Source organism: Anneissia japonica, unplaced genomic scaffold (genome assembly GCF_011630105.1).
Source record: "Anneissia japonica isolate Jap-2015-1 unplaced genomic scaffold, ASM1163010v1 scaffold288058_len748972_cov163, whole genome shotgun sequence".
Classification (NCBI taxonomy): Eukaryota; Metazoa; Echinodermata; class Crinoidea; order Comatulida; family Comatulidae; genus Anneissia; species Anneissia japonica.
Window position 1 is genome coordinate 131,048 of NW_022701645.1, and position 14,853 is coordinate 145,900.

Genomic DNA, 14,853 nt, shown 5'->3' on the forward strand with positions numbered 1-14,853 from the left:
GCTCAGTCCCGGCTAGTGCCCCGCTATGACCCGGCTTCTGGGGGGCTGGGACTGCAATTGACAAGTACATTAATTAGGAGGATTTGCAGAGGAAATCACCGACAAGAGACTCAAGTTTCAAGCAAGCGGCCCGGTTTCTTATCAGAGGCGCGGTTGTGCTATTATTACCTAAAAGATAACAGGTTTGTTAAACTGAGACAGTCACCATTGGCAACGGGAATTTTGGCTGTTGCCCGATACAGAGGTTCCCATAGTAGTGTAGAATATTGTTGAGTGTCTGTTTCATTTGATTACCACTCCCTTACTTGTTTGTAGTTTGGTCTGCGTTGACGATGACTTGTTAATTAATTGTTAATTTGACAAGCCTACGTCAAATAAACAGTTTGTCTGAACCGTTATTAGCGTTAGACGCGTCCAGATTTCGGACGTATTCAGGACGCATCGTGGACGAATTCAGGATGCGTCAGATGCGTCTAAAACGTGCAGCATTTATGAACGGTACTGTATAATGCTTTTCTGCATGCACACATCCCCACCCCACATACACACCCCACCCCACCCACATGCAAAGGAAAGTTGTTGTTAACACACAAAGTTTTTTATTTATAAGAATTTCATTCATATTTGTATCCATTGTGTTGACAGGTACTGTAACAGTTTCCGATGCTCCAAGACATGTAGTTTAATTAAAAGGTAAGAAAAGTTGGAAGGGGGCTGATTGGTGGTGGAGGGAGAAAAAGTTGAGTGGGGGATGAATAATTAGCGAGTGATGTCCTAGGTCGCAAAACAAGTTTTTTGGCGCCTACTTGAGCATGGTTTTTCGCTTCAGGCATATTCATGGGATCCATGACTGAGAGTGCAAGCTCCGCCGCCACTGGTGTAAAATGCGATTATTCATAAAAGAAATTTGATATAAAAATTTTACGTAAAATAAACTAATTGTAAGTGTTGCAATGGAGATTCGGAATGTGAAATTTCATGATGAGATCCTAAATTGGGTACCATAGCAAGTATGCTTGCATTGATGAGTACTTTCAACCTTGGAGAACTGAGGCTTTCATATTCTGTTCATTGCAAATAATGCTGGTTCATTTAGAATATTGTTTCCTATTTAAAATTAAGTTTAATTTGTAAAAAATATGATTATGCACATAAAGAAAAAGTGTGCGAGTGGAGGATGATGTTTTTGCTAAGCCCCGCCCCTTGGATATTGTTGCTAAGGCGAAACTAAGCTGCAGTGTAAAAACTACGCAAACATGCATTTGTGGAACAACACATACATGTGTAGGGAACGTGCGTATTCCTAACCCTGTTCTGATTGACCAGTTAAATTTAACACTCTGGAAGGATCTGTTGTGAATCAATATAAGGAAAATTAAATAATAACAAATACAATTTTTTTTAAATTATTTTAGGCTGCCTCGCAGGATCAAGAACACTAATTGTAATACGTCGTTTGAATGGAGTCAGAAGTAAGTAATACGAGAGATTTTGTGCATTATTATTTAAAGTGTAGCCATTTCCTGTAAATTGTTTAGAAGTTCCTTAATTAATGGTGGTCTATAAATTGCAGGGTTTTTAATTCGAGGGAGACTTTTTAAAATAAACATGATCAATTGAAAGCCTGATATGATGAAATCTAAATTGGGTACCAGAGCAGCTTGATGTTGCAGTGCTGAGTACTTGAATAACCTTGGAGAACTGAGGCTTTTTGTTCATTACTTAAGTAACAGTTGATCGCATATCTTAGGTCAGATGCATACTGCACTGGCAAGTTGAATCCTGTTCAGTGTAAACCATGGTTGAAGTGATGCTGGCTGGCGAATGCCGGTGACAGTCTTGTATAGATGGCCATTATAAATTTTCCGACTCGCATAATGCATTGCGATGTGCAGTGTATGCGTGGTTTAAGTATAATACAACCAGTTCGCAGTTCATTATACAAGCTGATTCAAAATGTTGTAGATCTGTTGGTTTTTTAATATATACAGTTAAACTTGCCTAGGTCAAATCTAGAATTGCATTGAAAATCTGTTTGACTTGGATAAAATTTGATTTGCAGATTTGTAATGGAAGACACAACAATTTGACATATAGAATAAGATTGATTTAAAAATTATTCGACTTCAAAAATAATAATGTGTAGTTCAAAAATGAGAATGAGTAATAAATTTTATTTACCGGAATTTTCAGATTGATTTTCTGTGATATGGAAACGATTGTAGTAAACTTTATAGGGACGGTTAGGTGAGTCAATGTATTGATTATAATACTACAAATTAAATTGATTGTTTCTTTTTGTCGGCAATGATGATAATCTGACCTCCAATCCGCAGTTTCTACCATAAGAGCTTGTCTCTGATGATGGCATATAACCTTCCTTGGATGTCCGAGCTGACTGAAGTACTATTTGATTACTTTTATTTATTTTGCTGTATTAATGAATTATACGACTATATGAACTTGTAAACATTAAGCCAAGATTATTCAAAAGAAATTTTCAATTTTTATATTTCTTCATTAGGTTGTATAGCTGAAGGAATAATGAGCTGATGATACTGCAAAAGGTATGTACTTCTTTTGACTCTAAATTTAAAAATACAGATATTTTAGATTATTTCTTTGTCAGCAATGATGATAAATTGACCTCCAATCCGCAGTTTCTACCATAAGAGCTTGTCTCTAGTGATGGCACTCAACCTTCCTTGGATGTCCGAGCTGACAACATAAAAATATTATTGAAATTCTCAAGACATGCTCTTGCACACAAGTCTGCAAGACAATACTTTCAATGTTTAAGACTTGCGACAATCAGATATGTTTTTATTGTCAACATAATTCTGAATATTTTACTTTTGTCCTAAAATTTGTTGTAGTACTTAGGAATGTTAACCAAAAGCATCCAGAAATTTGGTGGTCTGAATGAGGTCTTCAGTAACATGGAATTCCATCCAGATCAAGACTGCGTATCTTAAAGGAGGTCTTCAGAAGTATCATGGAATTGCAAGATTGTAGTTCTCTAACTTTTTTAACATTGCAGGTAATTTCTAATTACATACAGTCCTTACAGTCGTATCGCCTCTTCTTTGGTAGTCGGCAATGATGATGAAACTTTTTTCCCCAGCTTATCGAAAAATGCTGACCTTTTTGCTAATTGCATAAGCCAAACCAAATCTGAGCCAGTTTCTACCACATGTATAGTATATGTAAAATTGAAAATGTAAATAAAGTGCTTGTTGCACTGTGATGGTAGTGAATTGTACATCACATGATTGTATGACCTATAAACTTTGATATAGAGTGAAGCATGAAACAAATTTTTGAGTTTTTTAATTTTCTTCTATAGGTTGTGAAGCAGAAGTAGTAATGAAGACGCATTACAAAAGGTACCAGAGTTTAGATCACATTATGATGATTTTACTTTTTTCCCCATCTTAACGAAAAATGCTGACTTCGTTGCTATATGCACAAGCCAAACCAAATCTGACTTGTGTTGCAAACTCTGGTGAATTTTTTTCGTAAATCCTGTTTTAGCCCCTCTTGCTTGCTTTGTTTAATATTTTACTGGGTTTAAATTTCAGATAATAGAAAGAAAGGATGGAGATGGATCAGACAGGTAAGTTGATTTTCTGGGGTTTCCACCAGTCTGCTACATTTAACGTTCATGGTGATGATTTTACTTTTTTCCCCCAGTTTAACGATAAATGACTTTGTTGCTATTTGAATGAGGCAAACCAGCGGATACACCTAAACAACTCGTACACACCTAAACATGTCTTGCCTAATTTGCCTAAGTCGACTTTGCTAACTCAAACAAAAAGTTGATCTTATTTTACATGTCAAGTTGTTGTGTTTTCCATTAATTAATATCTGTAAGTCAAATTTTATCTAAGAACAACTACTTTTCAATGCCATTTTGGATTTGACTTGGGAAAATTTAACTGTACACCTAAATATGTAATATGCCAAAACATCTCGTACACCTAAACATGTCTTATACACGTCTTATACACCGTAGTAATAATAATAATGATGATGATGACTGCTTTATGCTAGCAGCTAAGAATTGAAATAATGTGCCTAAGTGATACAAACTTTACTTATTTTTTCAGAAAATTCCAAGAAAATGCAGTTTGAATAGGACATGTGCGATCATTACAACTTAAAATGAAGACGAACCAGACGAGATGTGAACTTATTTAGAGCATCACGTGTCTCGATGGAGTGTCCTCAAAATATTGGCATGTTCTTCCGGAAACCTAACAAATCACCCACAATTCATGATGTTTATAGTGTATGATCATGTGTGTACCCATGCACGTCAAAATACAATTGCATGTCAAAAAAACTTTAGTCCACATCAGGGGCTTGGCCAGGAAAAAAATATAGTCAAAATAAGCAACAGTTGAAGGGTGTGGTTAAAATTTGTGGTGGTGTCTTCCTCTAAAGTTAAAAAGAAAAGGACTCCATGCCCCATATCAAAACAAACAGACCTTAAATCATTCTTATATCTATTTTGTAGATCCCCCCATTTAAGAAAAATGATCTTATAGAATTGTTCACAGCACCTAGTGCATAAAGGCAGAGAGAATTATTAGTATAGTCAAATGATGAACAACACTCGTAAGATATAATGTAGTAGTTAGACAGGAGTTCCTGCGATAAATGTAAATACAAAACCTGATGATTTTTTGATTTTATAATCCAAAATTCTTAATAAGACATGGCCAAGTGGCCGTCTATTTCATTCTTGGCCATCCAAAAATGGCTGGGTGGCTCACTGGCTTAGCCCCTGGTCCACACCTGTAAGTGGCTTTTATCTAATGACGACCTCTGGGTAATCAACTAAAATAGGATGCAGCAGACTTTATTGTAGATTCTACATTGTGTTAATAATACAGTATATTACTTTAAGACTAATAATTTGATGAATAGTTTTTTGATTGAATAAACAACAAGCAAGATTAATGAAATATTGTCTGTTAAATTTTGTTGTCAGCCAACTAACTAGCAACCAGTGTGGTTTTTGTGCTTAGAAGCCAGTTGGTGAAAAAAATAAGTGTGGGCTCCTGAAATTTGCTGTGTCCAAGATGTCTTAATTATAGCATTTGTCATTGTCCTGGAGTATAAACCATTGAAGGATAATACTTTAGATTGTCAAGTTAGTACATTGTAAACCCTTCCAAATTGAAGACCATTTTTTTCAAAGAACCAAGTAACATTCTTCATTTGTTCAACACCAAACTAAGTGGAGACCGAACCTAGTGACCCCTAATTTGCTGGTCCCAAAGTAGTCACGAAGTCAAGCAACCTGCCCAGTTCACCACCAGAAGGCCTCCACTGAAAACGGGAATAAGTGGGTTACCCTTGGTGGGAAAAAATACTACAGTACAACATACAGTGGCGGCTCTAGGATATATTTTCTGGGGGAGGGGGCGCTGAGCTGTCTAAAAGGGGACTTGTGCTAGTAGACCCGAGACTGGGAATGGTTTGAGAGGGTTTCCCCTCCCAAATGAATTTTTTTAAAGAAAAGGAACCTCTGGATAGAAATGACACTCGGACTGTGACAGACATGAGCTGGCTAGGTGTGGGCCTATTATATTTTTTTTAGTCCAGTCTGTCCGAAGGGGCTTGACCTATCTGGTTGGGGCTTAAGCCTCTCCCCCCCACCCCGACGCCGACGCCGCCTACATAGGAGATGTCACTAGGATTCACGGAGAGCCACCACAGTGAAGTTAGTGCTGATGTAAAGTGTTTGTCTTGAAGCCAATGTGTTTCTATGGCTACAGTCAAAGGTATGGTTGTCATTTTGAAATTTTTAACAAGGTAGAAAAACATTGAATAAATACCTTAAATAAATTGAATAACATTAATAGTATATATTACCTTACAAAGTACACCTGAGTAAAAATATAAAGATGCATAAAATTCAAAAACCAATACCATTCCAGCGTCTTCCGTAGGTATGGGCAGGTCCTTTACATTTCTCTTTATTGTATCCTTGTACAGAAGTTTAGGTTTGCTTCTAAAGCCGTCTGTTAGCTGTGCGAATAGGATTTGTTTAGGAATAGTATTTTCGAGATTTGCAGCATGTCCAGCTCATTGTTTCTCTGGATGAAAAGGTCATGAATCCATTAGAGGCCTGCTGTCCGTAGAAATTCCCTGTTAGTCACTTGCTATTCATAATTTCTTGGAGGACTTCCATTGCGATCTCTAAGTGTCTGGCATTCACCTGCATACAACTATGGTTGCCTTGCACTTCATTTTGATCGGAATATTGTATTTTTTCGTAATCTCGGTGTTAGACATCATGCGACTTTTGAACTCGAAGCTCTTGGATATTATCAGATGTTACTATGCTACCGAGGTTGGTGAAGCTGTTGACATTATTAAGTACATTTTCTTTGATATTGATGTTGTTATTTTGGAGTAGCCCAGCTAACAATATTACGTTATAATAACGTTACAGTTTGGTGTTTGAAAACGTTATTTTGTAGAACCATGTGTATGTACAATGCCATTGTGTGAACGTTATTTGAATACCAAACGCGAACGTTTTGGCTATGTTCTCACACGGCAGCTAACGGTTAGTGGCAGGTTCTGGATCCTGTTAACCATTAGCTGCCGTACGTCCATACAAGAAGACCCCGATCCCGATACCAAGAATATGATGATCATAACTGGCCAATATAAGAAACTGGAAATTGTAAACGCGTACTTGTGATTGGTTGATGATAGAAACGCGCTCAACGTGCTAACCGATAGCGCTTGTGGTTAGCGGTATCCGGATACTGCTAATGGTTAGTGCTAACCGATCAGGCGTTCTCACACTGGTGCTTACAGTTAGCGCTAACGGTTAGCTCCCGATCCGGATACTAGGGCTCTCGTGAGAACCAGGCTTTTGTGTTTGCTGGGAGCAGGTTTTCTGGAGTCAGCCAGTGGTGGTGCCAGCGGTGGAGGGTAAGGCATTTGGGTCCCCCACCGTCGGACAGGCTTCCATTGACTCTCGCCGTCCGACGAAAAATATGAATTTGCTTATCTAAAATGTTATTTTGATTGCCAGACGTTCCTAATGTTATGCGATCTAAAAGCACTATTTTGGGTCATACGAAGCAATAAAAACTCTCCCTATGGACCTAGAACTTTTAATCTTGGACCCTGATTAAGGCTCTAGTCGAACATGTCGGACATCATAGTCGGGTGCTTACCTTTGATCCGAAGGGTCCTTGGTCCAACGGCCCATTGGCTGAAGGAATGTATGTTTTCCAGGAATGTATGTTATGTTATGTCCAGGTGTCAGCTGGACTGTTTCCTCATCCAGAGATTTCTGAAAGTGGTGCCGATTGAGATAACACCATCCTAGGGGGTCTGGGGCATGCCCCCGTGAAAGTTTTGTTTTCTAGACGCCCGAAAATAACCTCTGAGGCATTTTGTACAATCCTTTTTTTTTTTTTTCTTCTTTCTTTCGTTTTCTTTTTTAAATTTTTTTTTTTTACTTTCCAAAAGGTCCCTCCTCCCAACTCCTCCCCTGCTAAGTCCCTGCAATCTGGGAAAGTCCCTTCCTGGGCCCTCTCTATTCCAAGTTCCTGGATCCACCACTTTCGCCCTATCATTTATTTTGTCGTTTAAGACATGTTGAATACAATGACAAGCATAATTAAAAAAAACAAGCACATCTAAGATCCCACAATGGAATTGGTAACTGAACCCAAAAAGGGCCCCCAGTCTCAGAAAGCCACAGGACCCCTGGCCCCAGCGTTACACCACAGCTCCTTATATTATGATTCACTAAGTAACTGTGTGACCCCTGCCTTGGGCCTGGCGCACATGCCGTATCATCTATAAATCTTGAATGTTGTACATGCGTAAAGTAAGAATTCAAAATAAAAAACATTTAGTTGAGTTAGCAAATGAAAACATTGTACTATAATTTATTTGAGTATTATTCGTCTTAATCAGGGAAGAGGGTAAATTAACTCTTTCCTGGTATAATATGGTATACTGCGACCACCTCCATAAGTGATCACCTCCCTTACGTTTACTCTCATATTTTCCCATTTGTTATTTAATCAGTGCATTTAATACCGCTTGTAAGCACCACCTCCCATAAGCGACTGTGACCACTTTTTGACTTTTGGATTTTTCTTATGATTTACATCCCGTAAGCGAGCACCTTAAAAAGTTTGTGATATCAAATTATCGAAGTAGGCTGCAAACAATAGTTTTTTCTGACAAAGAGAAGCAACTGCACATACTTCCTTTTGTCAGAAAAAATACATTTATATATTAGTATTTTGTCATTAAATATTTTTTTTTTTTTTTTAACTTTTAATTCAGACAATTTGTAAAAATTTAAAAAATACAATTCTCCCTCCAATTATAGCAAATTTAGGGACCAAGGTTTTCATGGTCTTTAGCAGTTTTGGTCTTCAATTTGAAAAATTATCATTAATAAAGATAAGATTGATTTTCATCCGAGGCCAGAGGAGTCTTTAAATCAAGGGAGAATTGTAGAAAGCGTAAACAAATATCAGAAAAGTTATGAGTGTCGTAGAAGTGGTAGTTATAATAATTACACATAAATGCAGTAATGTACTGTTAATTAGTGCATGATTCAAATTTAGTGTGAATAACCAACCGAGTCTTGTACCATTCAAGCAAATATGTTTGTTGATTGTATAAACTCACTGACAAACTTCAACAATGACATCTCTAATCCAATATTTGTGAGAATACTGGAAGTTTAGCCAATCGTGCTGAGAGAACAAAGCTAACGTCAGAGAGTGCCAGGTTTAAAGCCAAGTTCCCTTTGTAGTCCCTTAATAACACACTAATCATGCTGAAGTTAATAAAACCTTGCCTAAAAAAAAATTCAGTGTTATGGTTCAACGATTTCACATGCAAACCTCTAAGCACTAGCTTCTCAGAATTACTTCCTGAACGGACTTAATTTTGGTTATTGATCTGGAAACTCCATGCTTTGGAAATATTTGATCTGGTATGTTCCGTAATCCAATATTCAGCATAGTTTGTTAACCACCTGGATTGTACGGAAGGAATTACACCACTATTTTACCTGTTGTACATAATGCTCCAGTAATAACCACATATACATTAACATTTTATTTTTGGTAATCTGTTTTGCTAGCAATGGACCCTGTGCTGAGGAATATACGTTTGTTGGAGATCCGAGAACGCTATACACACTTACAAAAGGCATTAGTTGAAGCAAGGCGATGGATTGAGGTGAGTCACCTGCCCCCGGGGCAGAGGCTATTGTACTGTTCTTCGTGGTATTCCCTTGTGTGCTTATCATTACCATAGAGATAATATCCTCTTTGTTATTGCAAACTAAATAATATATTAGGTTGTCTTAGTTGCTCTGTTTTGTTAACATTATATCCATGTTCTGTTTTATTTAATTTATGTACAGCGCATTGACATCTTGCTTATATGCGCTATATAAGAATGAACTATTATATTATTATTATTATTATTATTATTATTATTATGAAAATAATTATTTATAAGGAGCCCTTCCAAAACACTAGTGAGCTATACAAATATTGTAGTATGCGGTCGTTCCAAGGCAAACAACGTAACTTAACAAAAATACAATAGCATGAGTTTCATAAAAAAAAAGATACTCAAATGTTTCATTAGATGTACTCAGGTGTTTGGTTGACATCTGGCATTTGATAGCCAGGGGGGATTTAGGGAGGGGCACAGGGATCTGGTTTTGTCTTTCAAACAGGGTGAAGCTGAGGTGATTTTGAACACATTTTCGGGAATTTTGGGGAATTTCTGGCACTGTTTTTAACACAAAAATATAAAAATGTTGATCAATCAATCAATCACACAATCACAAAACTTGTATAGCGCCAAGTATTCATGTAGTATGTCATATAGTATGTTCAATGTCGCTCGAAAAGCAGTGCTCTTATTCGCTTCTTGAAAATCATAACACTCTTCGACATCTTTATATCATGAAGAGGAGCATTCCATAAACGAGGTGCCACATATGAAAATGAATGCTTTCAAAATGACTCCAATCTGCATCTTGGAACATTAAGTAAAAGTTTATTGGAAGAACGGAGTGTGCGAGATGAAGAACGGTATTGCAAATGGTCTCTGAAGATGATGATGTGCCATGTAATTGCTTTGATGAGTACTAACAGTTTATTTTTATTATTATTGTCAAATTTACAGAAGCGAGAGTGCGTTTTCTGTATTTTGAAGTGGTATATATGTAGACAGTACTGTCAACACAACGTTAATCTGGGCAGTAGAAGATGACGTTTGTGTATAAACCATGGCGGTATACATCCAGGTATAAACAATTGAGAAGCCAGCAGTCATAAGAGAAACTTTGGCTGGATAGTACTAGGCGCAAAATATACATTTCCAAATAGTAATTTTTTTACTATTTCAAAAGCATACACATGCCATCAACCCCTTGCCCCCCAGTGTACATTTGTATACTCGTGTAAATGATGAAAATGATGGGTGACCACTTACACGCACATTGTATAGTTCAAAGGATTTTATTCTGATATCAACTCCATCTGTAAATATGATAACTGTGGTAATTGACTATGACTAATTATCAGTGTATGTACTGAATGCCTATATTTGGTAATTGATTGAACATTTTCTATCAATTAAATGAGTTATAGATTTGAGCTTCAATCCCTGGGAATCCAGTCACTTTGGTCTTTGATTGACAAAGCTACAATATGTTCCAAAAACATGTCCTCTGTTTTATTTATTTTTTGTTTTATTCATTTGGATTTCTTGGGCAAGAGTGAAATTTTCTTTTGAAGAGTGATTAAGTTTACTGTTTGTCATAGCCTTGGCCCTAGTGCCAAAAGCTGAATAAAAGATAACTGGCCGAGCTATGAAAATTTGTAGGCTAGAATTATGGATTTAGTGGCTATAAGTGCTTGGTTCTGAGGCCTTATTTTATGAAGTGTACTAGAGAGGAAAGGACAACAACATTCCAGAGGGTCTTTTTAGAATCAATATCAATATTAGTAATAAAATTGTTCAAAAAATATAAATAAAAGTTTAAAGCAAATTTTTCTGTGTCCCCCCCCCCCCTATGAGGAAGAACCACAATGTATAAAGTTCTTCATTGTATGTTCTACTTTGGAAATTTTCATACTCATGATTTACCAGTTTCAGTGCTACTTAAACGCAGAATAGGCAAAGACCAGTAGTCCAACATCACTGTCTGGATGTTTTCAAGCGTTAAATGCTTTCTTCTGTAAATTCTCATTGGTACTAATAAGTTTATACAGGTTAACTTCCTCCTTGTTGTACAGTTGTTTTGTCTTTGAATTGAATTTATTGGTTCCATATTTTAAAATATAAAAATTCAATAAGTAAGATATATAAAGAACATTCATTGAAAGACAAAACATGAAAAAATATTTTTAAAATATAGTCAGCATGAGAACAAGACCACTGTGCTTCTTGAGGCCTATCTATTTGCTCATCAAATTTCCAGTGGGGGAGGGAAAGTTTAGAGAGACACAAGCTTTTTTGGTGATGCCAGCTTGTGCCCCCCAACCCCCTGTGTATACGCCACTTTTCCTTTTGTGGGAGTTCCTTGTTGTGTTTTACTAGGGGTATATATATATCAGAGGAACTATGGTATATCTCTGTACAATTTGTTTTCCTAGTCTACAATCTTCATCCACTGACATTGCCTTGTATTCCCTAAAAATTATTCATAATTAATTCAAAGTACACTCTAGTCATGACACTTAAAGCTTTAGATTATTTCTGTGCATGATTATGGCATTACTAATTTTACCCAAATCACTTCCAGTCCCTTAAATATTCTGAATATTTGCAACAAAAAAATCCCTTTTGTAAAGTATTTGAACAATCATTATGTCTATACTGTAAACATTAGTCTGAAGTTCATTGTGAAAAAACCAGAATTCACATGCTTAAAAGGTCATTGATTATTAAAGCATTCATTATAAGTCTAAATCCAAGACTCAATGGTTGAAAAGAAAGAATTTAAAAATCTTAATCTGTCAGATTTTTTAGGAATGCTTACATAATTCAAAGGGCAGACATGTCTTGAAAAATATATTATAGTTTAAAACTTCTCGTACAGTAATTGTTAGTTTTTAGTATGTCAAATCTATACTGTACAGTTCTGTAAAAATATTGTAAGTTTTCGTACCTGGCCGAGACTTATATAATAAATGTTTTTGGTTTTTTAATGTTTTTTTTATTCAAAGATTTTTTGTCCCATGCTAACGCTTTACATTTAAGGAACAAAATTATTTAACCAGATTAAATGATGTCTTAAAAGTTGATCGTCCTCACACGGAATACAAAAAGAAAAGTTTTTCTTACCGTGGTGCTATTCTCTGGAACACACTGGATGAACATGTTAGAAATGCTTCAAGTGTTAAAACACTTTTGTAAAATTTTTGGTCTTTGCTTCATTTTTTGTATCTCGTATTTGTATATAATTTTATCTTTTTTTTGTGATTATGTGTTATTTTTATTTTATACTGTTATTTTGCAACTTCAATGACAACACGGCCTTGTAGAATAACACCCCCTGGGTGAAACAAGCTTTCCATGTAAAAATAAAGTTTTAATAATAATAATAATAATACTGAAAAAATCATAAAAATATTTTAAAAAATTAACTTGCCCATTTTGAAGTAACATAAAAGTTATTAACTTGAACATAGAAATTTAAAGTTTATGTAAAAAATGTCTACAAATCAGTTAACAGCGAAAAATGATAGAAACACTTCCGGTCACTGGAATTTTTTTATTATTTTTATTATAATTTTTCGGTTTAAAAATCAGGATGCACATTTTTTTAATTCAATCATTTTTATGCACAAGTTAATAATTTGTATGCTATTGCAGTATGAGCAAGTTTATTTCAAAATAATTTTTTATCATTTTTTAAAATTAGCAAGGGACAATATCCATCTTTAATTATTTACAACAACATAATAGCAAATCACAAAAAGTTTATAGAAAATAGTATACAAAAATATTTCCTTAAAGCATAGGTTGTAATTTTTGTGTCATAATCAGGACTGGATCCACGGGCCATAAGGAGGCTAAATCAAAAAGAAAAAAAAGGAAAAGAAAGGAAGATGAGGGGAGGGAGAAAAGAAAATGGTATAGAAAGTGTTACATGATACATTTAATCAAGCTGTCACTGTGTACTCGTATTAATTTTATTTTACAAATTGACTATACCCTGTACAATATGAACCCCCACCCCACCTATTTTCAGCCTGTGAGTGCAATGATGTGTTATATTTGGCAGTGGATCCAGGGGCCATGGTGGAGGCTAAAGAGAAAGAAAAGGAAAATGAGGAGAGAGAAAAAAAATTGTATATAAAGCACTGCATGATACCTTCATAAAAGTTATCACTGTGTACTCATATTGATTTTATTTTAGAATTGACTATACCCTGTACCATGTGAAAACCACCATCCCCCCGCCCCTACTGCCCCTAAACTAACCCCTATTTCCAGCCTGTGAATACAATCATGCAGCCTGCTAGAACAAGCCTAAAGTGATATTTTTGTTTGGATATTGCCTAGATTTCTAAACATAATAATCATGTATTTTTTTATGACTAGTTCCCCCCCACCAACCCAAGATGTACTTTTCGAAAAGTCTGAGAAGTTTTTTTTTTTGTTGTTTTTTTGTTGACTTAGAGAACACAGAACTTTCAAACAATAATAATTTGCATTAAATAACAGATAAACATGTTTTAAGGATGACACAGTGTTTTTATTCGATAACAACCAACTTTCCAATCCAGATCATCTAAACTTTGGCATAATTCTACGACATGAAGTCAGCATAAATGCCACTGATAATAAACCAATTTCAAAAGTGAAATTTGTGCTAAATTATTATAGAGTACAACAATAGAACCCCTCCTTTGGGCACTTTCTTGGCCGTGAATCAAGGGGAAATATATCTTTTAAAATTACGGCCAAAGGACGTCCCTGATGAGGGGACACTTTTGGTCCTGAAGGTGTCGCCATAAATGTGGGTTCTACTGTACTTGCAATTTATTTCAAATTTAAGCAGTCTATTTAACTAAAGTTTGTATTAAATAGTTTTTATTACTTTTTTATGTGAATAACTAATTTAAATATATCATATATATATATATCATATATATCATATATCATTTATTTCGCCTCAGTAAAATTATAAAAATTACAAACAAAGACATTGCACAAACAAAGGTAAATCAATGAGGCAGGATTGCCTAAATGTTATAAATAAAATAACAGTCGAGAGGCTCTCCACAAAGAAATACCAAACACAAAGAAGTAACATGAAAGTTAAAATTTAAAAATCAGTATAAAAAGTTACATTGCATTATTAAAATTTAAATATATAAAAATTCCAATCCTTTAAGTATTTTTAAAACAGTAAAATTGAGATAAAATATTGGTAAAAATTGCATTTTATTTTATTTAAAACATTAGGCTAGGTCAGTAAGGTATTTTTTTAATTTATATTTAAAAATATTATAATTAGTTAATAATAATTGATCACCGAGATCCACAGGCAGGCCTCTGAAAAGTCTGACAAACGAATTAAAAACAGAATGATGAAAGCTGCCAGTCCGAGCGATGAAATTATTACGTAACTTAAGTTGGTCAGCGTGTCTGGAATTTACAGAAATATATTTAAAAACATCCAAATCATACATGTTATATAAACATTTGGCTACAAAATTAATACAAAAATAGTCAATACGATTACTAATGGAAATGAGATTAAGACGCTTTAAACGTTCAGAGTACGGGATACTGCCTGCGTATCTCGGAAAG

The 14,853-nt window shown here is 35.3% G+C and overlaps 2 long non-coding RNA genes across 3 annotated transcripts; both read left to right on the forward strand.

Annotated features, from left to right (window-relative positions):
* Positions 1-2,493: 2,493 nt before the first annotated feature.
* LOC117103677 lies at positions 2,494-3,387 on the forward strand. Of its 2 annotated transcripts, none has more exons than XR_004444636.1 (3): positions 2,494-2,567; positions 2,884-3,040; positions 3,347-3,387. It is a non-coding gene; the product is annotated as an uncharacterized LOC117103677 (long non-coding RNA). The 2 variants fall into 2 exon arrangements; XR_004444637.1 differs by having other exon boundaries at positions 2,498-2,567; positions 2,877-3,040.
* Positions 3,384-4,973, forward strand: LOC117103678. Its single transcript, XR_004444638.1, has 2 exons — positions 3,384-3,616; positions 4,113-4,973. It is a non-coding gene; the product is annotated as an uncharacterized LOC117103678 (long non-coding RNA).
* Positions 4,974-14,853: the final 9,880 nt, after the last annotated feature.